The sequence below is a fragment of the Amblyomma maculatum genome, chromosome 7 (genome assembly GCF_055883805.1).
Source record: "Amblyomma maculatum isolate TAMU_Amacu chromosome 7, ASM5588380v1, whole genome shotgun sequence".
Classification (NCBI taxonomy): domain Eukaryota; kingdom Metazoa; phylum Arthropoda; class Arachnida; order Ixodida; family Ixodidae; genus Amblyomma; species Amblyomma maculatum.
Genome location: NC_139350.1, coordinates 47,246,777 through 47,273,685, shown reverse-complemented (window position 1 = coordinate 47,273,685; position 26,909 = coordinate 47,246,777). Strand labels below are relative to the sequence as shown.

General features: G+C 45.3%; 2 long non-coding RNA genes across 3 annotated transcripts; one reads left to right on the top strand and one right to left on the bottom strand.

The window, feature by feature from the left end:
- The first annotated feature begins 5,443 nt into the window (after positions 1–5,443).
- LOC146183143 (uncharacterized) lies at positions 5,444–7,758 on the top strand. Its single transcript, XR_014708732.1, has 2 exons — positions 5,444–5,785; positions 6,274–7,758. It is a non-coding gene; the product is annotated as an uncharacterized LOC146183143 (long non-coding RNA).
- An 8,298-nt stretch (positions 7,759–16,056) lies between these two features.
- Positions 16,057–23,123, bottom strand: LOC146183142 (uncharacterized). 2 transcript variants are annotated; one of them, XR_014708730.1, is made up of 4 exons: positions 22,991–23,123; positions 21,471–21,596; positions 20,821–20,987; positions 16,057–16,909 (listed from the first exon to the last, which is right to left on the bottom strand). It is a non-coding gene; the product is annotated as an uncharacterized LOC146183142 (long non-coding RNA). The 2 variants fall into 2 exon arrangements; XR_014708731.1 differs by lacking the exon at positions 20,821–20,987.
- Positions 23,124–26,909: the final 3,786 nt, after the last annotated feature.

Here is a 26,909-nt window from a genome sequence, read left to right as displayed (position 1 = left end):
CACCTAGCCTGTCAGCAGAGGCCATCATTTTTATGGTACTAGTACTATATTTTTCTTTGTAAGAAACTGGTTTGCATTGATAGTAGACACAGGCTGCCAGGACACATTACTGAGTACTTTTTGTCTCTTGTGACGGCTCTGTCAATATTGAAATTGAATGATTTGCAGCATCATGCCTTCTCATTGAATTTCCAGCTGATGACACAGCATATATGTATGCGATTTTCCAAACCTTATTGAGCGGGATTAAGATATAATACTTTGCTTGTACTTTCAGTTTGGCTTATAGGGTTTAACATCCCAAAGTGACTTAGTCTATGAGAGATGCTGCCATGATGGGTTATGGCAATGTTCAAACATCGTTGCTCTTAAGAAAAACTGACATAAAGAATGACACGAAACACAAGAGCGCAAACTATCAACTGAAATTTTATTGCGATGAACACACATATATAGCATTACACATACTAACATCACAAAAATCGACAAGTCAGCAAAGTAGCTATCGTCTCAAGGGTGACCGTGATATCTCCATCTCAAAAAAAAAAAAAATATGCACGCTCTCATGCGGTCGTGCATTTGTGGGGCAAACAGGAAGATGCCTTTACGAAAGGCTCAGAGAGCATAGGTACAGCGGTAACCAAATTAGTGTATCTGGAAATCTGGTGCCACACTGCGCTAGATGCAAAGATTGTGCACCATTTTTCAATGAGACGGCGGTTCTTCTGAAATCTAAAGACAAGCTAACAAGGGAACTGTGGGAGGCCCACTGTATCGAATCCGGGAATGGGACATGTGTAAGCGACCCTTCGGTCCCCCTATCGAAAGAAGAAAGGGAATTCTTGGAAAATAAAGAAAAGGAGAGAAATGTTTTTTTTTTCCTTTTTTTTTTGTGAAGGAGATATCACATTCACCCTTGAGACAATAGCTACTTTGCTGACTTGTCGATTTTTGTGATGTTGTTATGTGTAATGCTATATATGTATGTTCATCGCAATAAAATTTCAGTTGATAGTTTGCACTTTTGTGTTTCATGTCGTTCTTTACGTCAGTTGTTCTTAAGCGCAACGATGTTTGAACATGTCAGTCACCAACTAGCCCAACTAGAAACCCTCTCGATGGTTATGGCAATTTCAATCGCCTGTGTTTTTTATTTAAATGTGCAGTGGAATTGTACAGTAGACAGGCACCATGCTTTTCACCTCCATTGAAATGCAACCACCGTGGCTAAGATTGAATTCGTCTTTGGGTTTATATCAAGCCCCATAAGAACTGAGCAACCATAGTGAGCATGTGCTTTGTACAGTGCACTCTGACTAGATTATGGTGAAATGTCACTCAGTATGGCCCACAATTTTTAAGACGCAGCTACTGTTAATAAACGTGGGAGTGCAGTGATGGCAAAACTTTGCTGCTAGCGGCTAACAGAATATTTTCAGTGTCTTGCTGTTTTGTATTTAGGTGCATTCAACTACTCTACCGTTCAAGCTGGTTACTGTTTTCTTGAGCATGTTGTAAATCACATTATTGTCATTATACTCTACAGGGTACAGGGTGCTTCTAACTGTGGCTAAATACCAGCTGCTGCTTTCTCTTTAGTTGTACCCAGCAATAAATATGCCATAGATATTTTGAAGTGCCTGCAAAATGAAGCTTATACACTTAGCTAAACAAAACTACACTTAAGCAACTAAATTAGGTCTACTAGAAGAAATAGGGGGCGTGAGGGATTGGCAGGATGCTGGTACACAATGCTATTGCCTTGTGGGATTAGCAAAGATTCACATTGCTTTCCTATTTATGAAGTTATTGTCTGATATCAATGCTATAACTCAAAAAGCAGATGCCTCCAGGTCAATAATAAGCTTTCAAAGGAAGTCATGCAGCACCTTAGCATCAAGTTGTGCCACAGGTAGGATGTATACGTCTGTTAGAAGAACCCCTGGAGCAGGAATATGTGGACGGCTTTCGCAGGGCTTCACAACTAAATAGCAGCCAAGCCAGCTTTGCGATCAAAATATGCTTAAAGTTGCATTTCATCTATCATTAAAGTTGCTGTTTATTCATTGCTCTGTATGTGTTCAGAACCCCCTTCACTTAAGAAAGTTACATTCCTGTTTTATGTAGCCGGACTTGTGTTTTGTGATAACATGCAGAGCCATTCTGACTGTATCAGTGTGAGACAACCTGCCTTCAAACGAGCTTTTCAGAAACTTATGAGCGAGAGATGAAACTGTGAATTGACTTGCAAAAGCTAAAGAACCTGGGGGGCATCAGAGTATTGTTTAAAACAAGATTGACTTTGTTTTTGAAGAATTTTAGCACCTCCAAAATGCAAAATGCTCATCACTCACTTAATCCAGTAAGTTCAGTTCAGTCGTGTCCGACTCTTCGTGACCCTATGGACCATGTCACGCCACGCTTTCCGGTCTCTCACTATCTTCCTAACATCACGTAACTTCATCTGCAGTGCCTCGAGGATGCCATCTAACCATCGCGTTCGCTGCCTACCCCTTCTCCGGCGACCCTCAACATTTCCCAACATCAAATCTTTATCCAGCGACTCCTCTCTTCTCATCAGATGACCAAAGTAGCTGAGCTTTGACTTTAGAATTTTACCCTCCAATGAGCAGTCAGGGTTTATGGTCGACAATATTGACTGATTTGATCTTCTGGCAGTCCAAGGAACTCTCAAGAGTCTTCGCCAGCACCACAATTCAAACGCGTCAATTCTTCGGCGGTCAGCCTTTTTCACAGTCCAACTCTCGCATCCATACATCACAACTGGAAAGACCATAGCACGAGTTATACGGATCTTGGTTGGCAGACTAATGTCTCTGCTCTTTACTAGGCGGTCAAGGCTAACCATTGCTCTCTTCCCCAGAAGCAGGTGTCTCCTAATTTCATGGCTGCAGTCTCCTTCCGAAGTAATCTTGGAGCCCAAGAAGAGAAAATCTGTCAAAGCTTCAACTTCTTGTCCATTGATGCTCCAGGACTTGATAGGGCAAGTTGCCATGATCTTTGTCTTTTTAATGTTCAGTTTAAGCCCAAACTTCTCACTCTCTTCTTGTACGTGCATCAGAAGTCTTTTGAGTTCCACTTCACTTTCTGCCATTAAAGTGGTATCATCCGCATATCTAAGGTTGTTGATACGTTTTCAGCAGTCTTCACTCCAGCTGAAGACTCGTCCAGACCGGCCTTCCTCATGATGCACACTGCATATAGGTTAAATAGGCAGGGCGACAGTATGCAGCCTTGCCTCACTCCTTTCTCAATTGGAAACCAATCAGTAAGACCATGCCCAGTTCTGACTGTGGCCTCTTGTCCTTCACACAGGTTCCTGAGGAGACAGATGAGGTGAATTGGAACTCCCATCTCTTGGAGAGCTTTCCACAATCTGCTGTGATCTACGCAGTCAAACGCTTTCGCATAATCAATAAAGCAGAAGTAGATGGGTTTCTGGAACTCTCTTGCTTTTTCCATGATCCAGCGAAGGTTGGCAATTTGGTCTCTAGTTCCTCTGCCCTTGCAAAACCCAGCTTGCACGTCCGGAAGCTCCCGATCCACGTACTGCTGCAGCCTACCTTGGAGGATTTTCAACATCACTTTGCTAGCATGCGAAATAAGCGCGGTCGTGCGGTAGTTGGAACAATCTTTGGCACTTCCTTTCTTTGGAATGGGGACGTAAACTGACCTCCTCCAATCCTGTGGCCACTGCAGGGTTGCCCAAATCTTCTGACATAATGTATGCAGAATGTTAACAGCGTCATCATGGTTGAGGTTTTGGAGCAACTCAGCTGGAATGCCATCAGTTCCGCTAGCTTTGTTCTTAGCAAGGCTGGCTAAGGCCCATTCAACTTCACTCTTCAGGATGCCCGGCTCGAGATCAGTAATCACAACCGTCTTATGTTGGGTTTGCACATTCGGGTCCTTCTTGTATACAGTTCTTCTGTTATTCCTGCCACCTCTTCTTTATCTCTGAGGCTTCAGTGAGGTCCTTACCTCCAGTAAAGTTGCTACCAAATCATAGCATTGCACGTATTAACGGTTGTACCTTATTAGCACTAAATTCTTCATTTTTCCAGACGCAATATGTGGAACGCCCTGCCAAACACCATCGTATCATGTACTGATTGTAAATCATTCAGGGTAAAACTGAACGACCAACTTTTGTGAAGGCATCGATGGTGACGTCGGCGGAATTGTGGGCGCGGGGGGGGGGGGGGACAAGGGACAGCGCTTACATTGTCTTGCCTTTTTTCGCGTGTTTAATACTTCATGCATATAACATAGATTTGTATAACAGTTTCGGCATCATTTACTTATGGTATGTTGTTATTTTTATTTTTCATATTGTTCCGTTTAACCCGGCCATGCACTATTTCTCTAGTTTCTGTTTTCTTGTTGTTCCAATGTTTTCCCCTTCTTATTCGCATTGCATATTGAGTTTGCTCCCCCTTATGTAATGCCCTCGGGGGAAAATAAATGAAATTAAATTGCAGAAGACGAACCCTTTCAGAAGGCTCATATGCATGCCGATATTCTTGTGAATCTCCTAATAAAACACATGTAGCACTGCTTTCAAATCGCTTCGGTCACTCAGCTTTTCAGGTACAAGCACTCATCACAATTGCGCAGTGTCACCAAAAAAAACGCTTCTAAGCGAAGATCGGCAATGACACAATCACCCGCGAGCGGATTGCGGAGAAGAATGAGTATATGAACATGCTATTTTTTTCTTCCGAAGTTCGCGGTAGTTTTCGGTACATATCTGTGCGTTCAATGAACGCTGATAACATGCAAAGTGATAGCGGCCAAGGCGTGGCGATCGTTCATGTTACCCTAGTAGCACAATATGTTTCTGTAACATTGCAGCAACATTGTCAATGTTGTACAATGTTGCGATAACATTGGACTACATTTATCCAACATAATGCGAAAACTTTCAACATTCGATAACGTTGCTGCAATGTTAACAAGTAACATACTGGCAATGTTGCTCTAAAGTGGTCTTTCCACATTGCAGCAATATTGTCAAATGATGTATAAATGTTGAACCACATACGATGACATTGCTATAACATTTACTTTATTGGCTAACTGTCGTTCTTTCAGACTATTTCTGCAGCCCAAACAGAAAAGCCGGTATTAGGTCACTCCAATGACCTTGTCACTTCCCCGCATGGCAATGTTTGTTTATTTTTTAGTTTGAGTGCAACCTTGCATGTCATGTGCATGCGATGAACAGTACAAGTGTACTGAACTTTGTTACACTTAGATAGAAATATATATATATATATATATATATATATATATATATATATATATATATATATATATATATATATATATATATATATATATATATATATATATATATATATATATATATATATATATATATATATATGCAATATATTTAGACTGCTGAAATTGCATTATCTTTTAATTAAACATGCGGACTAAAATTATAACTGCTGAAGAAATTTAGTTTTGTTTTCATTAATGCCCCGCAGTCTAATGGTCATGAAGATCGTCGCGAATCCAAGTCAAGTCGAAATCGCGGCCGCACCGAGAGCCATTCCTGCCAAACCGCGTGTAAGCGGCGATCGCGGCAAATTCTTCATGTGCATGGAGCATTTTCCTTCCTTCATGGCTCACGTGTGTTTCCCTTATTCTAGCATAGTTTTCTTGTGGTCGCCGTGTTCTTGCTGCTGTGTTGCATTGCGGCTTCATAAGAATTCAGCTGAAATGACGGAGGCCTGCACAGAGGATAACATCAGTGGTGAGTGGTTCCTAACCTACGTTGTTGAGCTGTGACACGTGTTGCCTGGCACAAAGCCAGTAGCGCATATATGCATGTGTTACCCATGCCCTTCGTGATAGTTTGGTAAAGTGCTACATTCATTGTATCATGAAGAGAGTGAAGTGTTCGCTAAGCGAAGTGTCGATCCGGCAATGACGCCGAAGAATAGCAGAGGCTGTTAACGACGACTAGAAAACTGTTCGGCAGATGTCAGTCCTGATAATGGTCGTGACAGCAGATCATGAAGAGAGTAAAGTGTTCGCTAAGCGAAGTGTCGATCCGGCAACGACGAAGAATAGCAGAGGCTGTTAACGACGAACTAGAAAACTGTTCGGCAGAAGTCAGTCCTGATAATGGTCGTGACAGCTGTCCATGTCTGTATTCATAGAGCAGCGTAAAAATTTTGTAATTAGAGATGTGCCCACCAAGATGCTTAGCTTAGCAATTCGATCTTTTTTTTTTTTCAGGGAGGCAGCTTTACTTGTGACAACATCATGATTTGGAAGAGACCCTCATCGTGACCAGCTGGAGGCTACCAGGGCACAAGCATTTTTAGACCTGCTAAATTGTTCCGTCAAATGCTGACAATACTTGTTTGTAGTTTTCCAGTGCAATGGCGCATGTCCAAAGAAGGAAGGATTAAACTAGTCGTAATGACTCTACTGTTCATAATACGTCTGCTTGTTTCTAAATACCGAACTAGGTGGTACTCCTACTTTGTATATTTGTGTCAAGTTTCTGCACAAAATAGTGCTACACTGTGCTTGCGTAAATAGTGTTTGCGTAAATAGTTTACTGAAGTGTTTTATATTTGTAAGCGCAAGTTGGGGGTGAGGGGTGGTGGGTGCATTTTCATGCTATGCTATTGTGCCCAGTAACTGTTCAAAACATTATCTCTGGTTCTTGTTCCTGAGTAGCCTGTGTGTTGTTTTGTAGCTTTGTTGCAAGTTACTTTATAAAGTAATTAAATAAAATAAATCTTGTCTGTGAAATATAGGCCCATGTGGCACATTTTTCAATCTATGCCAATGTGCCTGTGTAAATGTTCAGTATGTTATATATCTGCTTCCTTTTTCTGAATAGGCAGTACTGCTGTTTTATATTTTGTTGCAAGTTTCTGCAATTAATAATTTACTAAAGTGTCATGTTTGTAAAACTCAAGTTGAGGGACATGCACATTTTAAAGCTATGCTGGTGTGCTTAGTAACTGTTGACATTATTTGTGCTTCCTGTTCTTGAGTAGCCAAATCGACTGTGTGCTATGTATGATTGTTGCAAGTTTCTGCATAAAACGATTGTCTTGAAGTAAATGTCTTACATTTGTGAGACTAGCTGCTGTATGTCAAGCTAATGAGTATACTGGAATCAAGCTTGCTGTTAGGTTAATTGAATAAATTCTTGACGTATAAAATACCGCTAAAAAACAAATGATGGTTATTTGTAATGCACATGCATATATATAAATCATTCTAATTGCCAGAATAACCACTTTCAGTGCCATTTTCAGGTCACAGCAGCTTATAGCATCTAAATGAGCACTGGTGCAGAGCTGATGAATATTACATTTAAGGTCTCATTCAGAGCAAGCGGCTTGAAAAGTGGGGAAAAGCTGTGTTGTCCCGTGCAGCCTTTTAGGTATTCATACTCCTCCGCACCGCACTGCCGTGCGGCAACGAGTAATGTTCAGTTGCTCAGTCTTGCGACCTTAAGCTACCATAACCATTGTGGTACGACGATACCATTGCACATGGTTTAGCCTTTCACAAGATAAATTTATTGAACAGCAAGCATCGATAGCTAGTGGCCATCAATGCGGCAGAATATTTCAGTAGCTTGGAATGCTGCCTGAAAGTTTCTGAAACATTACAGTAGCTTTGCAGCAATATTGTACTAACGTTGTCATGGGAATGTTGCATGTGTGCGAATAAAATGTTGTACCAATATTAAGAAAATGTTGCAGCCATGTTGCATTAATATTGTCTTCAGAAGTGGCTTAAACATTGACTAAAGGTTGTTGTAACATTGGTGCAATGTTGCTTCAATGTTGTCTTATGTATGTTGCATCAACATGGCAAAAAGAGGACACTAGCCACGTTAAGGCAATGTTGAAAGCAAACATTGCGGCCACATTGAGGCAACAAAGTGTGCTACTAGGGATACCGCCGCGCGAGCCATTTTTTGGTGCGTCTTAATTGTCACCGCGAGCCATAGTCTTTACATGGCATATACATACGTATGATTCTCTCAATAGATATATAAAAAGTGAGCGAAACACCCTCATTAATTATTTGCAACAACTGCGTTCGGGACGTACGTGGCTCAAGCGAGTAGCTGTGGTGAAGTCCGTTTCTTCCGAATTTGCCGGCCTGTACAGCGAGGTTTCCGCTTACGCGGAACGGAGTATCCGCATTAACCGTACGCACTCCGTAGTTACAGCATCATATCAGTGAGGAATCCGAATGCTCCGCACACATCCGTCCGCAATCGCCGTACAGGCTCCGTACACTCCAAATTAGGACATCCGTATCAATCGCATGACGTCTAAATGTTCTCCGCACACGACCATCCGCATCCGCAGCATGAAATCCGTAAGTTCCGCAAGGACTTCCGGAACGAACGTATGAAATCCGCTCGTTTTCTGTAAGTGTGATGCGGAAAACGTACGGAATCCGTACATTTTCTGTACTGCTGCATACGGAGTCATTTCAATAGGGGCGCTTGTCATGCTCGCAGTCTGCGCGAAAAACTGCCATTTTTTCTTTACGACCGTGTGAAACTAAAATGGCAAACTCGACAGTCTTCCGGCTTTTCATTTTTCAGGGATTGCGTCTAGAAAGTACACACATCGTATTTGGTCCTTTCCCCAGGTAAACATACGATGCTGCGCGTAGTTCCTGCACGCAGAAAACGGTCATTTATTCGATCAACTTGCGGCAACGTTTTCTTTCTCGGCAATGAAAAAGCTGTCTTCTAATCACTAATTTAATGTCACATGCTCGTGCTATGACCTCGCGGTTTTGTTTTGTGTGCGCGTTCTCACTGACAACTGGATTTGTACAAGAGGTTAAGTAGATCCAGGGAGGTAATCGGCGTCTACTACAGGCATATTGGGTCGTGAGTGCTAGCCGGCTTTCTGGCCAACGTGGCACGCGGCCGACCGTGAGCAGCCAAATGCCCGAGCAACCGTTGCCAAACAGGTCGGCGTTAAGTCGGGGTTACAAGCTCGGGCCATGGATGCTGGCCGACTTCTGCCCTACCTAGTACATGGCCGACCATGGGCCGCCCATTGGCCGAGCTACCGTGGCCGAATCGGTCGGCGTTCAGTCGGGTGCCCGAGCTTGGGCCTTGGTTGATGGCCGACTTCCGTCCTACCTGGTACATGGCCAACCATGGGCCGTCATTCGACCGAGCACCGAATGCCGGCAGGTCGGCTGCCGACCAGCTGCCGCTGACCGGCCATAGGTCGGCAGTCGGCCAATGCTGCCTGGGTATTCCTGAGCGCGAATATTATGTTTGCTTTCTAGTTCTTTGGAATTCTGGCAGATCTCATTTTCTGTGTGCTAGTAATTTGCCTCACAGTTCGCAGGAGCCCTCATCATCGAGTTGATGCCGCTGGCAGTAGGCAGCTGCACGCGTTTTCTTCCAAGTTGCGCGACCAGTTGTACATTGACCTTGGCTGAATCGCATGCACGCGAAAACTCACGCGACGGCCAAGGTCAATGTACAACTGGTCGCGCAACTTGGAAGAAAACGCGTGCAGCTGCCTACTGCCAGCGGCATCAACTCGATGATGAGGGCTCCTGCGAACTGTGAGGCAAATTACTAGCACACAGAAAATGAGATCTGCCAGAATTCCAAAGAACTAGAAAGCAAACATAATATTCGCGCTCAGGAATGAATGCAGTTTTTGTTTCTTGCGTAAGAAAAAAACGTGTCACATTTTGAATAATATTTTAACTTGTTTCTAACGGCCTCTCTCGGCCACTTATTATCCGCTGCGTAGTTGCCCAAAGCTCAGAAATGGCTCAGACCAAAGCTTTTTTCATCCGCGGATGGGTGCGTCATCGGCCCCGGTTCAACGTTCATCGTTGCGTGCTGCGTACAGAGTGGGTTATCTGTACCAAACAGTCAGTATTTCATTCTGCTGGTTGTGGTAGAGCTTTACAGCAAGGCGAAGACTGTGTGTGCTCGATGAGAAACATTGCCGCTGCATGTGCGCATTTCCGGACGATGAGACAACGCTGCGTCACAGCTCGGCGGCTCGGTTCGATCGGCCTCCCAGGCACGTCGCAAAAGTGGTGGCTTGTTTTACGGATACACGTCTGCATGAGCGGCGTATCGCTGCATGTTTTAATTGAGCGGTGAAGGTGAGATTTTATTGCCCCCAAGACGCGTGTCGCATTGCTCAAAGTCTTCCGTTCCGCTCCCTTTGCTGCGTGTTTTGCTTACTGCGTCGTATTACCGCACCAACGTTCGCTGAACGTGCTTTAGCTGTTATTACAGTGATGTTCCTGTTGTCAATGGGATCTTTCTCATGAACATGTTAATTGCTTAAGTTGTAAGTTTGTAACCTCACATTGACTCCTTTCAATGGCAAATGAAGCGCAAGTAAAATGTGGGAATCATGAACAGGGCGAGATTTATTGGAGCGAAGCTATATCGTAGATATTTTCACTTCTCAGACGCAATAACTTCTAAATACTAGCAACTCCAATTTGAATTGCTTACCTAAGCTCTTACAGGTTGGCGTTCTAGCGCTAGCGTTAGTTATTCCGTTCGTTTGTTTTTGTTGTTCTTTGACGCTGATATGTACTTTGTTAGCAAGATCTTTTACCCTTTTATAATCTCACCGCGTCTCGTTTGGAGACCTACGCTCAGGTCATTTTGTTATCACGAGGATTTCATGAAGACCGTGACGAATGAGCGGTGGTCGCTCTCCTACACTTATTTTTCATTGTCGTGAAGCGTCATGTAAGTAATCGTGAATTAATAAAGCCTGGCTTTCTATGCAGCACAGCTTCACTCATTTATGCCCTTAGTGAAATGCCTCAAACCATGTGGTTCTATCCATGTGCTTGCCGAATTCACTTGAAGGCCCTTTTTCGCAAACGTGCCCGAAGAAATAAGCCCCAGAATGTGTTTACATGACGCGCGACGAAAGACTAGGCTAACGACGACGGAGACAGAACGATGCTATGATAAGGTGATTAAAGATGCCGTAACATTTCAGTTAACGTAAAACGACAGTAGAAATCCATGTCAAGTAAAGTTGACTGAACAGTTACGGTGTCCATTTTTTCTGCCTTATCCGAGCATCGTTCTGTCTCCGTCGTTGTTGGCCTTGTTTTTCGTTCACAAGTAAAAAAACAATCAAATTCCCCGCCAAAAGTACGTCACTGTGACGTCACAAGCAACGTCGCGTGTTTGTTGTGCTTCACAGTTCGCAGGGGGCGCTGGGAAACTAAAGCCTCGCTCAGAGTCGACACGCAGGCTTCTATGGGAGTTACGCTACCATTTGTTCTTCTACCATGATTCAGCCTTAACGCAGCGCCGAGTTTGAAAGTTGTCGGCACGATTTCTTGAAAGTATTGATGGAACTTTTTAGCGTAAATCTGTTTTCGAATGTCGTGCGCACTGTGTTCAAGTGGCAGAACATGTGGTGAGGCGCAAGACGGAATGTTGGTTCAGCAGCTACCTCGGCGTTCAATAATGGCGGCGCCTCCTCTAACTGCGTCCGCATAAATACGCGCGCAATCGCGGTTGCCGGTATATATGTGGGTCGATTCTTTGAAGTCGTGGTACTGTCGCGCTCTTGAAATCGCTTATTTTTCAAGCTGTAACGCGATTTTTTCATTTCTTTCAGGTGCCTCAGTATTGGAGAGAGTACATCATCGGGCCGAAGTCCGCAATCTTGGAATCGAGGGATACCTGGATGCAGTCAATGCTTGGATTATGTGCCAGTATGCGTTGCCGCTGTCATTGTGGATTAAAATGTGTATACATGCACCTGCTGCGCAACTCATCCCTAGAAAATGGAACATATCTGCCCTCTCCCTTCAGGTGTCCGGAGAGGTAAACACACGCTGGTACTTACTTGACGAGACCAATATTCCATAGGGCCTACAAAACCAATAGGAAGCCTACTGGTTTTGTAGGTCGATCAGATTATTGACAGCAATGGGTGTACTAGCATTACAGATCTGTTTTATCAGATGCCACAGGAGCGATAAAACTATAACCTATATGACCAGTAAACAATCGACCTATAAAACCAATACTCCAGCAGACCTGTAAAACCAATAGGCTAGGATACCCATACGACCAATACTCTGGCAGACATATAAAGCCAATATCAATAATCTGATAGGCTATTAGTTTTCTATTCGATTTTTTTGCTAGGGAATTCCTCGCCCTGGAGCTCCGCAGCCACCGAATTCCTACCTCAATGACTGACTCCAGCACTAACACCATCGGCCCCGCTACCTCGGCCCTTTCTATTCCATGCTCCGGGGTGCTTCGCCAGCTGGACCCGCCGGTCTTCAGCGGTACCGACAATCAGGACGTGGAGGACTGGCTTTTGTCGTATGAATGCGTAAGCACCCACAATAAGTGGGATGACATCTTGAAGCTCAACAACGTGATATTCTACCTCACACAAGTCGCAAAGTTGTGGTTCACAATTCACGAGGCTGACATTCCAACTTGGGCCTCGTTCAAATCTCGCTTTGTGGATGTCTTCGGTCGCCCTGCGGTCCGCAAGCTTCGCACCGAACACCGTTTGCGCGAGCGGGTGCAGCACACAGGCGAAACCTTCACAAGCTACATCGAAGACATTTTAGATTTGTGCCATCGTGTAAATGCATCGATGACAGTAGCTCAAAAGATTCGCCACATCATGATGGGCATCCATGAAGGCATATTAAACATTCTTATGGCCAAAGAGCCCCGCACTGTAAGTGATGTTGTCATGATGTGTCAAAGCTACGACGAACTTCGTCGCCAACGCATCGTCCGTCGACAACCTGATGGCACTGTCAGCTCCGCACTTATCCAAGAAATCAAAGACTTCGTACGGGAAGAAGTTGCCCGGCAATTATCATTAATTTCAAACGTTCCGCAACCCAGCTCACACCTCGCTTCGAACATACGCCAGGTTATTCAAGAACAAGTTGCCGAAGCACTTCCGTCCCCTCGACAACCACCTCTTCATGCCGCTCCACTCACAGCAACGCTCATTCATGACGATGCTGTCCCGACGCCCGGACCCAGTGCACTGTCTTATGCTGAGGTTGCCGCAAGACCACCCCCTCCAACACCTTTTCCATCGTATGGTTCGCCTCAGCGGGTATTTTTCACTCAGCGTCGTGCGCCACCTCTACGCCCTTGGCGCACATCCGACAATCGGCCGATTTGCTTTGCATGTGGTCTCCCTGGCCATGTTGCACGCCTGTGCCGCCGTCGCCCGGCACCGTATGCTTTCGATCAGAGCCCAGTCAACTACACGAGCCGTCGTCCCCTCTCCGTGCGCCCCCTCAGCCCTCGTCCCATTTTGACCACTTCTCGCATGACAACCGCTCAACCTCTCCGCGCCGTCGCTCTCCGTCACTGATGCGCCGCCGTTCTACTTCGCCAATGCGAGAAAACCACTAGACGCAGTTCAGAAGGCAAGAACTGCGCTTTCGTCAAACAGTGAAAGTCCTGCTTTGCCACCGAACAATTTAATCGAAGTTACCATTGAAAATGTTTGTACTCTTGCGCTTGTAGATACTGGTGCTGTTGTGTCGGTTATTGACGTTAGACTGTGCCGCTTGTTACGAAAAGTTGTTCTGCCGTATTCTGGGGTTTCTTTGGGCACCGCCACTGCTGAGCACATTGAACCGCTCGGTACCTGCACGGCTCGAGTCACCATTCAGGACGTTCTCTACGTCATCAGTTTTATCGTTCTTCGTGACTGCTCTCATGACATTATTTTAGGGTGGGACTTCTTGTGTCACAATCGCGCCATAATTTATTACGCTCGTGCTGAAGTAGAGCTTTCTCCGCTGTGCACCGCACCGACCACCGTTAACGTTCTTGGGGAAGTCAAATGCCATGTTGCGGATGCTACTGATATCCCGCCTTTATCTGCCGCTATTGTGTCTATAAACTGTGCCTCTCTTCATGACTGTACAGTGCTCTTCCACCCCATCTTCCCTTTTCGTCTCACGCCGCTGTCTTCCCCCTACCCTTCGCCGTCCTTAGTGTACGAAGCGGCCGCACCGAACTAGCCATTACCAATGATTCGTTCTATCCACTCACGTTGCAATGTGGCGAGTGCGTTGGGCATGCCGACCCTGTTCGATCAGAACATTTTGTTACCGTCCCGCCGCTTCTCTCCGCCTGTGCAATCTCCGACAGCATAAGTGCCCTTAGCCCACCTCGTTCCTCGTCTCCTTCATCGCCTCTTGCTGCCTGACAAAGCCATCGACAGTGCTCTCGCTCCAGATCAACGCGCCAAGCTCTTCGACTTGCTGAACCGATTCCGAACTTCCTTTGACATCCAGCAGCCATCTTTGGGTCGGACATCAACTGTTGCCCACCACATCTATACTGGTACGCACGCCCCGTTACGCCAACGTCCTTATCGTGTATTAGCCTCAGAGTGCCGCATTATTGATGAGCAAGTCGATGAGATGCTCCGTAGAGGTGTTATTCAGCCTTCCAGTAGCCCTTGGGCGTCCCCGGTCGTTTTAGTCAAGAAGAAAGACGGGTCTATTAGATTCTGTGTGGACTACTGCCGACTTAATGCGATCACAAGAAAGGACGTCGATTCGCTGCCACACATAGACGACGCGCTGAACACTTTGCATGGAGCGGAATTTTTCTCTTCAATCGATGTATGATCTGGCTATTGGCAAGTTCCAATGTCTGAAGACGATCGCCCCAAGACAGCTTTTGTCACTCCCGAAGGGGTCTATGAGTTCGTCATGCCGTTTGGCCTGTGTAACGCGCCCGCCAACTTTGAACGCATGATGAACAATATTCTCCGCGGTTTGAAGTGGCACACATGTCCCTGCTACTTGGATGGCATCGTCGTATTTTCACCCGACTTCGCGACCCACCTAACTCGCCTTGAAACTGTCTTGCACTGTCTTAGCGACGCTGGTCTGCAGCTCAATCTGAAAAAGTGCCATTTCGTCGCTCGCCAACTTACTATTTTAGGGCATTCAGTGTTCAAGGATGGCATCCTTCTTGATCCATCTAAACTCCGTGCTGTTGCCGAGTTCCCGAAGCAAACATTAAGTAACTACGCAGCTTTATAGGCTTATGAGCCTATTTTAGGCGTTTCGTTCGGAACTTTGCGACCATCATTGCTCCTCTGACGCGCCTTCTCAGCGCCCACAAAGATCTTTCTGCCTGGTCGCCGGCTTGCGATACTGCTTTCACGAAATTACGCACGATACTTACTTCACCCCCCCCCCCCCCCCGTATTGCGACATTTTGATCCGGCTGCTCCTACCGAAGTGCACACCGATGCCAGCGACGCCGGCCTCGGCGCTGTTCTTGCCCAACAAAGACCCGGTGTTGATGAATACGTTGTGGCGTACGCAACTCGAATGCTGACCAAGGCCGAGACCAACTACTCGGCGACAGAAAAGGAATGCTTGGCAATTGTTTGGGCGCTTCAGAAATTTCGGCCATACTTGTATGGGCGCGCATTTGATGTTGTTACGGAACACCACGCTTTATGTTGGTTGTCTTCACTAAAAGACCCCACCGGCCGTCTCGCCCGCTGGTCGCTTAGACTACAAGAGTATGATATCCGAGTCATCTATCGTACAGGGCGTAAGCACTCCGACGCAAACGCTTTATCTCGCTCGCCAGTGTCCCCTGACGCTCCGTTGTCTCCTGCCTCCAACTCCGCCTTGTCTTCCTTGTCCATCGACGACATGCCATCAGAACAGCGCAAGGATCCGTGGCTTACATCACTAATTGATGTTCTTACGAACTCGTAACTTTCACCGGCTCCTCGTGCCCTTTGTCGTCAAGCGCAGCATTTCGCCCTTCGTGACCGTCTTCTCTATCGACGCACTATATGCCAGACGGCTTAAGTGGCTGCTCGTCGTACCTCGCGATCTCCGAAGTGATATCTGCGCATCTTACCATAACGATCTGCATTGTGGCCATGTGGGTGTATTTAAGACTTATGAACGGTTGCGACAGCGCTTTTACTGGTGCGGTATGTATACCTTCGTCAGTATGTGCCCAGACGGCCATAGCCGTCCGACGGTCGACCGACGGACGTCCGTTTTCGGACCTTCGGACATCCGACGGAAGTCCGGTTATGTTCGATATACGTACAGCGGACGTCCGTCGGACTATCGTTCGTGGATCCGGATCGCGTCCCACGGACGTCCGACGGGCAGCCGGAGGCGGACATTCGGACGTTTCCCGGAACATGCTTGCAGGGCCCGCTATTGGTGTAAAAACTTGTCAATAACATTCGTGTAAAGCTCAGCAAGCATGTGCCATGGAAATTTCAGTCACATACTAGTGCTCAATGCCCTTGTCGTGAGAGTAAAGCAGACAATAGAATATGCAACAGGTTCAAGTTTCCTGTTGTCTGCTTTACTTTCACACACAAAGCACTGAACAGTAGTGTGCAATTAAAACTTCCATCAAAGAGGCACATATGCTAGCTGAGCTTTACACAAATGCACCATTCCTGAAAACATGCTAAGTGCATAGGCATACCAGCATGCGAGGTTGTAAAAAAAGCTTTTTTGGCTTTATTGCAAAAACTGCATGCATAAATAGTCTACACTGAAAAAATATCGATGTTAAGGAATGGCATGGTAAAATGCAGGCCAACTGGAATATTAAGAATCTACTTGAATAATTTTAATTATCCTTGGCCGTGACAGCTCTTCCCTTGGGGAGGTGGTGGAGGAGAAGGTATTTATTGAAACCTAATATTTCGGAATTAGCGAGGAGATGAGCGAGTTTTCTGTGGGTGGCCTCCGCAGGCCGGGATTCCAGGAGCAGTTACTATCCTGTGCATTTGCTCGATCAGCTGTTGCTGGTCTTTCAGGCCTAAGATGGAAAGAGCAGGCTGGGCTCCTCCTGCAATAGAAGGGAAAATGAAATTCAAGTTATCTGTGCTGAATTTTGATTACACATCTCCAAGGGCAACTGCCAGTTTCTCTCAATTGCTTTTTCCAGATGGCTCTGTACGCATGCATCTCCATTCAGAACTGTCACATACTATATAGAAAGGTCATATAACTGCAGCAAAACCCATGCAGAACAACAAAAGATACAAACGTAGTTTGACCAGAACCTGGCATTCAGTATTTTAATGTTTTTATGTCGTCTTTTTGAACATGCCACTCTGACCAAACATGGCATGTTATGCTTGCTGCTATGCGCCCTCAGCAATGCCCAAGACATGGAGTGCACATGCAGAGAAACTAAGCATAAAGGATGCTGTATATGAACATAAAGCACAGCCAGAGCATTGCAGTATTACACAGGTACGCATTGGCGGCAGAAACCTACATTTTGAGCGGTTTAACAGGCAGATTTCTAAAGTCATTGTTCCTGCTCTGAAAAGAAGTGATCAATAATAACATCATTTAAAATTGTTACCTTTTTATTCTGTAAACTGCACATTTCGCTGGTTTCCATGCACCCTCTACCAAAGACATTCCCTGGGCGTGTTGGGGGTATATCGACATCAACATCTAGGCTACAAGCGTCTAGAAAGCGTCTCCTTAGAGCAGCTGCGACGAAGTAGCTTATCTGATAACATGCAAGCTGCTGCAGCAGAATAAAGATAGACATTTGACATGTGGCTAAAGCCCAATGTGGAAGCATAGCCCGCCGCAGTGATTGCGCAGTGTTCATGCTTCTACAAGAGTTAAAAGTTATTTATTTACCCACAGCGCTATATGTGACATTACAATAGCAAGGCTTATAGTTACACAAAACACAATAAGCTGACAACCACAAGCTCTTGATGCAGCATGGATGTTAGTTACTGAAATATGGTTGATATTCTGGCAACCAGCTGTGCATGTATGTCATGGATTTCTCAACTACGCACAACAAATTACAAAAAAAATAATGGTATTTATAAATGCAGCCAGCTGTTCACAAGAAACATTGTAGCTTTTTTATGGGGAAGGTAGTGGGCGCCAAAGAAACTGCCCCTGTAAAGGCGCCTAATTTGCCCCTATGTAATATCGGGGACAAGTGTGTGGACTACACAAACTGCAATCAAAGCACATAACTTTCACATCGACCAGGAAACTCGGACCATACATCATCGACCAGGAAACTCGGACCATACTTGTCGATGTGAAAGTTGAACATTAGTTCTTTCAAGTGTGCAAGAGAAATAAGGTCACAATTCGTTTACATCGTGATTCTAGTCCAAAATCTAGACATACTGTCCAGAGACTTTCGCCCCCGCAGTATAAGCCACCATTTGGGTAAGAGATTAGTAAAAGAAGTGTATAAAAGACATTAGTGCTGCTGGACAGCCATAGCTATAAAAATGGTATTGACATTGGAGTACTGCCTTAAGGCGGGACCTAGGGCATTACAAAAGCAAGAGTTAGTGTCCGCTGGTCCTCATTTGAACGAACAAAAAGAGGGGGGGGGGGGAAGAAATCTACCTCAACTACATGTTTTGAGTGACATCAAGCCGCAGTTAGCATTAAAGATATCACACAGTTTTGTGGAAGATTTGGGAGCGCTTTGCTGCTTTCTTACAGGATTGGACAAAAGAGCTCACCATCTTCAGAAAGGCATGTTATATAGAAATGAAAATAGTGAATTTACTGCATCTGGCCACAACAACTTGCACACGGAGAGGAAGATGAACTGAAAATTTTATACATGAATGTACGTATTTACAACAGGTGAAACAATGACCATGATCTATGCCGAAGAGGAAAGAGATCAAAATCTAGCTCAGAACGAGTTCTCCAGGCCGCGGGGCCGTTTCATTAACTTCGGCACTCCGCCCACATTTCTCATCCCCAATGACAACGAACTCACACATGACTGGCTAACAAACATTTTGGCATGTCTTTCCACTTTCATAAGTTCTTCACCCTCTCCCTAATACAAGCAATGCAAAAGGGACAACAAATTCGTTTCACAACAAACGGAATTTAGAGAATGGACCTCGAAATGATTGGCTCACTAGGTCACATGCCAAACTCTCTCCCCTAGGAAAAAAAAAGAAAAAAAAAATTAGAACCCATCAAAACGGTGTCCCACGTGCGCAACCATTGTTGCCCACAGCTTGCATCCTTGGCGGCTCCTTTTACAGGGCAATTATTGCAATTATTGGCGTCCGAGTCAGCACCATTGCGGACCACATCAGAAGAGCCAACCCACATCCTCCCGCTCCGCATCATACCGTCACTTTTACACACTTGCCCTTTTTCAACGCCGCCATCTCCCACCATTGTTGACATCCAGGGTTGGAATCCTCAACGAGACCCCACTCGGCGCGCCTGCACTGAATAATTGTCACTTTTATGGGCTCCCCAACAAGGAAGAGGGCCTTACACACTTCAAGCTGACAGTGTTTTTTCTTTGAACGATAAGCAGTTCTTCCAAAAGGGGTGCTCGTTTCAAAGCTGTGCTGCCTCCGGGTGATGGGTCCAGTCAGCGTACTAAGGACCCGTTAGTTGTATACTGTTTGTAAAGCTCCTTAAATAAAAATGAGCCCCCTACATGACACAGCACCGAGAACAAACTGCCTGTCCCCGCGTCTTCGAGTGCGACAGCAAAGTCCTCGGAAGAGGGGACTTCTTTCCCTCTCTGCCTTTGTTTCCGTTAAGCTCTGTAGCTGCCTCTCTGTGCGCGTCTCTCCGCCTCCTGTTCGAGGGCAAGTGGGAGACGGCCGCAGCTGGGCATTGAACAGGTGACCCAAAAAGAGCAGACTAATAATGGTGCCTAGCATACCCACCGATCCCTTACAGAAATCATTAAAGAAATGAAAGCAACACATCAGATAACGCTACAATGTTTCTAAGTGCAAAGTCGACAACTCCAAGTCATATAAATATATGTACATCTCCGCACATTAACTAGACAGAAACAGTGCAGAGTAAACTAATAATTCAGTGTCTAGCAACACTATTAAAAGGGGATAAAGGCCACGGGGGGCTGCGATTATTAGTACCGTTTTGCCTTTAAACTACAATAACATACTTGTTGCAAGCTTAAAATCAAAGATTCACACCTGTCCCACCCACAACAATGGAACACACATCTGACTCAAGTCTGCAGAGAAAGAGCGAGCTAGACTATTGCAGACGCACCCTTGGTTATTTTTCTGGCATTTCTGAGGGTGAAGAATCTGACTTGTCAGTAGCATGCATATGAATAAGAATCCTATGACAGTAAATGCATCAGATTTTCTGGAGTGGCTTTTCTTTCCTGACCACATGAGGTGAGCTATAATTTATCCAACTTGGCCTAGGTGTATTCTATGAATAACAAAGCTATAGCAGGTACACAGTCGTCCACTCAGGCTGAACATGCGAGTGCGTGGCATGCACTTTTTGAGATGCCACTGCATCCATCGCAGCTGCACACCGTAGCGAAGAGGCAGACAGCGTGAAGTACCAGCCTCTAGTCCCTCTACCACCACTGGGGTCCCAAACTAGGGCCCCCTTGTTTTTGTCAGGACAGGCCCCCTCAGGGTCAGCTAGTGAGTAACCTCCTGTATTTGTATCTGATGGCAATGTTTTCCACCACCACCCACAATACGCAGCTGCGCATCATAGCAGATGTGCAACAACAGCTCCTGGTCCTTCTATGCATAAGCCACTTTGCCTTGATGCATGCCTGCGCACCATAGTAAAGAGGCAGACGACATGACGCAGCAGCTCATGGTACCTTTACACAAGCCCCCCATTGTACTTCGATATGCACCATAGCAAATATACAGACTATGCCACACAGCAGCTCCTGGTCCCTCTATGCATAAGCCATTTTGCCTCAATACGTACCTGTGTACCTGAGCGAAGAGGCAGACGTGAAGCTGCAGCTCCTGGGCCCTCCATGCCCAAGCCACTTAGCATCAATGCACGGCTGTGCACTGTAGTAAAGAGTAGAAGGACGTTAAGCAGCAGCTCCTGGTCCCTCTACACATCAGCCATTTTGCCTCGATGAGCATCTGCACACCGTAACAAACAGCCCGATGTGACAAAGAAGCTCCTGGTTTCTCTACACATAAGCCACTTTGCCTCAATGCACGTCTGCACACCGAAGCAACGAGGCAGATGACGTGAAGCTGGAGTGGCTGGTCCCTCTACGCACAAGCCACTTAGCCTTGATGCATGGCTGTGACGGATGAATTGCTATTTTGCAAACTGCATGCCACGCATTCCCATTCAAGCTAAGAGTGGACGACTGTGTAAACGTAAAATACTGGTTATTTACTTCAATGGACAATGACAAAAAGTAACATGGTGGACAATGTAAAAAGAATTTGCTGCATAAAGTTTGTTGAAACCAGCTCTACATCCTACATGTAAACAAGCTAAAACCTTAATGTCGAAGGGATGTCCTGCATGTTTAAAATCATCACGCTCAAACAACTTCAACACTGACAATCATGATTCAATATTAATAATATAGATAATGATACAATACTCACTTTTAGCCATACCAAAGAAATGAGAATGCAAAGTGATGTTGCAGTTTTTCCCCCGTGGATGACAGTTTTCCATGTTCAAAGTGCTGCTTCCTGTTGGCCTACGAAATCGGCTACAGCAAATGGCATCTGAAAAATTTTTGGAAGCCTCATGCTAGTCTTCAACGAGAAAAGCACTGCCATACAGAATCGGAACACAAATACTTTTACAACACACTAAAAGCACTAACTGCGGTGCTGTTTTTAGGATGACTAGGTAGAGGTTTTGCTGTAGCAAGCCAAATGTTAGCCTTCAATAAGGAAAGCATTCCCATACAGAAACAGAACACAAAAGCTTTTACAACACATTAAAAGCATCAATTGCACAAATGCTTGTAAGATGACCAGGTACAGGTTTCTGCTATAGCCCACATCATGTGACCAGCAGTTATCAGAAGCCTTGTATGTGAGCATGATGCCCTAGATTCAATTTATGGCTATCACTGTATTAACAAGCATGGGTTTAAAGCTACTTTAATATGATAATCTAAGAACATGGTAAGAGCTTTCAGTGCGAGACATAAGCTCAGTATCATGCACTATAAGGTGCTGCATGGCTCTAGTGTAGCTTTAGCATTATCTCGCTGTCAATAATGCAGTGAAGTTCTGAGGAGCCTTTGAATATCTGTAAGGACAAAGCAACAACAATTTTGTTTTCATCTCACTTTTGCTCAACTCGTGCTCTTTTTTCTTTTTTTCTTTTTTTTTTTTTTGAGCCCGCGGCTTGCATGGCCTCCCAGTATGCCTGTTTTGCATAAAAGAAGGCGTTGCAGGCACTAGAGCTTACAGCCCAACTGTATCGCGGCGGCGGTATGTCAAATTCGTGCCAGAACAGCGCAGAACAACGGGTCAAGAAAAAGACAAGTGCTGACTTTTCTTGTCCGGTTGTTCTGCGCGGTTCGGTCCCACATGCATAACCAACATGCGCAAGGTGCTGTCCTGGTTTGTCAAAGCTGAAGGAGAGTACTAAACCTTTAGTTATTTAGTAGCTACAGCCGTTCCTTCTAGAAACTGTAGTTGCCGTAAAGCTCGAGAGAGAAAGATCAGCGGCTGTTCATTAAAAAAAAAAAAAAAAAAAAAAAAAAAAAAAAAAAAAAAAAAAAAAAAGTAGCGACGTTTCACAAGTGTAGGCATGTCGCACGATAGGCTCGAGGAGTGCAAAAGTTTTCTCGTATAGTTTTTACAACTCAGTACGTTGCGCATGGTTAACAAATTAACTCCTTTAAAGCTCGGGCAGGCACTCCTTTATCAGAGACAGAGAAGTTGCGCGGCTTACTGGCGCAGCGTCCAGTAATGCCGAGAAAGATGGCCCTCAGACTTGAGGCTGCACTTTAGTTAGTCGGCGCGGAGCCATCCTGTCAGTCTCGCCTAAAACACTCGACCGTTCGGCTGCTGTACAGAGCTGTTTCCTTACCCAAAAGCTCACCACTATCGGTGCATCGAAAAGTTCCACTAAAGAAACCAAAGTTCGGTGAAATACTTACTTTGGAATCGGCGGGTGAACAAAGTGTGCCAGCCGCACCAAGCCACAGCAAAAACAATGCTAGCAGTGCATTACAGCCGTAGGTATTTGTAACTGCGCAGAAAATGCAGAACACGTAAACGTGAAGCCATCTTCCATGACTAAACTTCAACTTGTCAGGTGGATTGGATTGGCTCAGTTTAGATTTTTTTGACGATAGGTTCGGTTTCGTTCTTTTTGAGCTTGCTGCTTGCTGCGTCTATTCAGCTACTGATTAAAATTTTACCGAAGCATCATGATAGAAAAATGTTTAATGGTCATTTAACTTTTAATCAAAAATTTTTGATGGAAGAATTCAACGATGAAACATGCAGAAAATAAAAAAAAAACTGTTTAATGGAAACGCTTTCTATCGCATCGATTCGCTCTGGCATCATATAATGCAGACTTGACGGTATTACTGATTTATACGCAGTTCAGACGAGCACGACGACTACAAAATATATCATAGCTGTGTAAAAGCAAATCCAGTGGCGGACGTACGGCGGCTGTCCGCTGGGCGAACGGATTCGACCATCCGCTTTCGTACGTACGCCGGAATACCGGCGGACGTCCGAAATCGGCCGCCGAGTTGCGGCCGAGTTCGGTTGTCCGTCGGACGTCAGTGGCCGTCTGGGTGCGTTCGTGCAGCGATTGCTAACGTCGCAAGCCGCCTCCTCTCCATCAGCTGGCTCCACTACAGCACCTTCCGTGCCCATACCGACCATTCGATCGTGTTGGCATCGATTTGTATGGACCTCTGCCGTACACACCTGCAGGAAATCGTTGGATAATCGTGGCAGTCGATCACCTCACTCGCTATGCGGAGACAGCAGCACTTCAGGATGCCACCGGACCACTATCGTGTCTTTTCTTCTTCATAATTTCATTCTGCGGCACGGGGCCCCCCGTGAACTTCTAAGTGATCGAGGCAAATCTTTCCTATCCGAGGTTGTCAAAGCGCTCCTACGCGAATGTCAAACCATCCAACGGACAGCCAGCGCGTACCACCCTCAAACCAACGGACTGACAGAGCACCTCAATCACACACTAGGTGACATGATGTCCAAGTACATCGCCTCCGATCACTCCGATTGGTACAAGATTCTCCCATTTATAACCTACGCCTACAACACCGCCGTTCAAGCAACTACCGGATTCTCGCCATTTTTTCTGCTGTACGGGCGTGAACCTTCGTCTCCACTCGACACCATCCTTCCCTACCGTCCTGATATCTGAGTATACATCGCTTTCAGCAGCTGCCAGGCACGCTGAAGAATGTCGCAAACTGGCTCGCTCACTCACTTTGGATGAGCAAGCCCAAAAACAAGCGCACAGTAACAGCAGCCACTCTGTCCACCAATTTTCTCCCGGTGCTCACGTGTGGCTCTGGGTCCCATCGACACCACCCAGTCTGACCAGCAAGTTTATTTCCAAGTACCACGGACCCTACCTAGTGCTCCAACAGACTTCTTCCATCAATTTACCTAGTTGAGAACTGCTAGCCGCTTCCACCGACCTTCGCCGCCGTGGGCGTGAGACTGTTCACGTCGACCGTTTGAAGCCTTACTACGATCCCGCATTCCTTTCGTCTCCTTGAGTCGCCAGGATGGCTACTCTTTTCTGCGGGGGCGAGATTGTAAAGAAGTTCCGATTAGGTGGGAAGATTGCAGAGGAAGAGGAAGTGATTTTGCGGACCAGCTGACTGCAAGCTAGGCAACCCCCACTCCGGTCCTGCTAGCAGTGTTGCCAAATGTCGACGAGCAAAAGTAGCTAGATGGCAGCGTGAAAGTAGCTAAAAAATCAAGCAAGGAGCTAAAAGTAGCTAGATGTTTTCTTAAGAAATTTTATTTTATATTTTGCATATATAACGCATTTATAGGCAGCTCTATTATTGTAAAAATTAAACACAGCTATCAAGATATGGCAGGCGACTACGCCTGACAAGTGCTAACTAACGAATAACGAATGATGAATGTGCTCAGGTTTCGATTCCGATAATTTAGGCAGACGATTTCGCAAAGCGTTAAGGCTTGCGCGCTAAGAAAAGTCGAGGTGCGAATGCATCACTGCTCTGTAAACATGTAAAGAATGGTCGTTTATCTACTTTTTTGCACGTACACAGAAGCCTATGAACGGAGAGCTATGAAAGGTGTAATGACTGTCTAGGCGATATCTTCAGTCCGCGACTCGGCGTAACTCGGACCGGTGGGCCTCTTGGCCTCTTTTATCCGCTCGGTGCTGACCGCGCATGATCCGCAGAGAGAGTCGAATCAGACAGTCGATTCCAGGCGCCTTATGGTAGCCGTGCAAAGAACGTTAAGAGTTTAAATAATAGGAATGCGTACACACATGCACAATAGTGTACCGCGAGCACGACTTCGATGCTCATTGGAGCCCCAGCGCTGCGCATAGGCGACAACCGTCAGAAGCTGCGCCGCCGCATCAGCCGCATCGCCTCGCCTCTTTACTTTGTGAGCTATTTTTTTCTTTTTCCCATTGAGGCGGACATGAAGGAAGCTCATGGAGGCAGAGGCGGCGAGGCATACCAACACCCTTTAAGTGGCGCCTTGTATTGCATCCTCCTCTCTCTTTTCAAGTGTTTCCTTCTTTCTCGCAAGATATCTTTGTCTGGTTTGCGTCTTGTTTAAAAACTACCAGATGACGCTATGTGCCTGACGTCAGTTTCATCATGTGTAGCATGATGTGTACCGTCTGTGGGAAGATTTTTCACGCCAGAATAGTAATTTTCCGAAATGTAGCCAGCTTTAAGCTAGATTTCACCAAAATAGCTAGATTTGTAGCTAGATTTTGAAGAAAAGAGCTAGAACAGCTACTCGTAGCTAAACTACCTTTCTTGGTAGCTAGTTGAGTCCAAAAGTAGCTAAATCTAGCTACAAAGTAGCTAAATTGGCAACACTGCCTGCTAGCTACCAGTGCCTGGATCCCTACTTAACAGTACTTCTGGATTCCTAATCATTGCATAAGAAAAAAGGTACCAAATATGTGATATAGAATGACAATAGAAAAAAAAAAGAAGTTTGTTTTCAAAGTGCTCAGATTTTAACAAAAATGTCATAAAGAACCCGCATTTGGCCTTATCCTGCACAATAAACTACCTGGAAGTTATCTAAGTACAAACAATTAGTAAATCTTCAGAATTTTTGAAATGATAGTTTTCCTAAGCTTGCACACTTAATTACTCATAATGACAGCCATAACATTTTTTCTATTTGCAGGGATGCAATAGCTGAAGTAAGATTTGTAGCAATTTTTGGAGCAGAAACATCTTTGAGCATAGAACCGAGGAGGCTAAGTTTTCAAACTTCAGTGACTGCATACAAATGGAAAAAGCTAGAGAATATGCATTTCTTCGTTTTTTCATGTAGTGCGGTTTGACAATTTTGATCAGGGGATCTTATCTTGCTTGTGAGACTCATAAGACAATGTTTTACTGTCTGTGAAACTTGTGCCGTGCGTGGGAAGCTCCAGAGGAACCAGTCACTGCGATCAGCCTGTGCCCAAAAGCGAGTGCAGTACAGAAACAAAACAAGATGGTTATTTAGAAGCAAACACACACAAAAATAAGAAAAAAAGCTACCGAAAAGCAAATCCCGAAAGCAGATAAGAAAGCAAAGCAAAGAAAGAAAACTGACCAGCGAACGCATCTTCGTCCTGTGATTTATCCTTTCTGGGGGCTGGCAGTGACTTTGTGGTTTTGACTCGATATTTCGATTAAGGGAAGGAAAGCGATATGGGATATTACGATATATATTTCGAGCACAGAGCAGACTATCTTCCAGCATCCGTAAATGTTAGTTTTGGCACTCTTGGGCCCTACTGAAACGTATAATACATGGAATTCAAAATCTAAGGCTGCTGCGTTTCCTAACCTGCTTCAC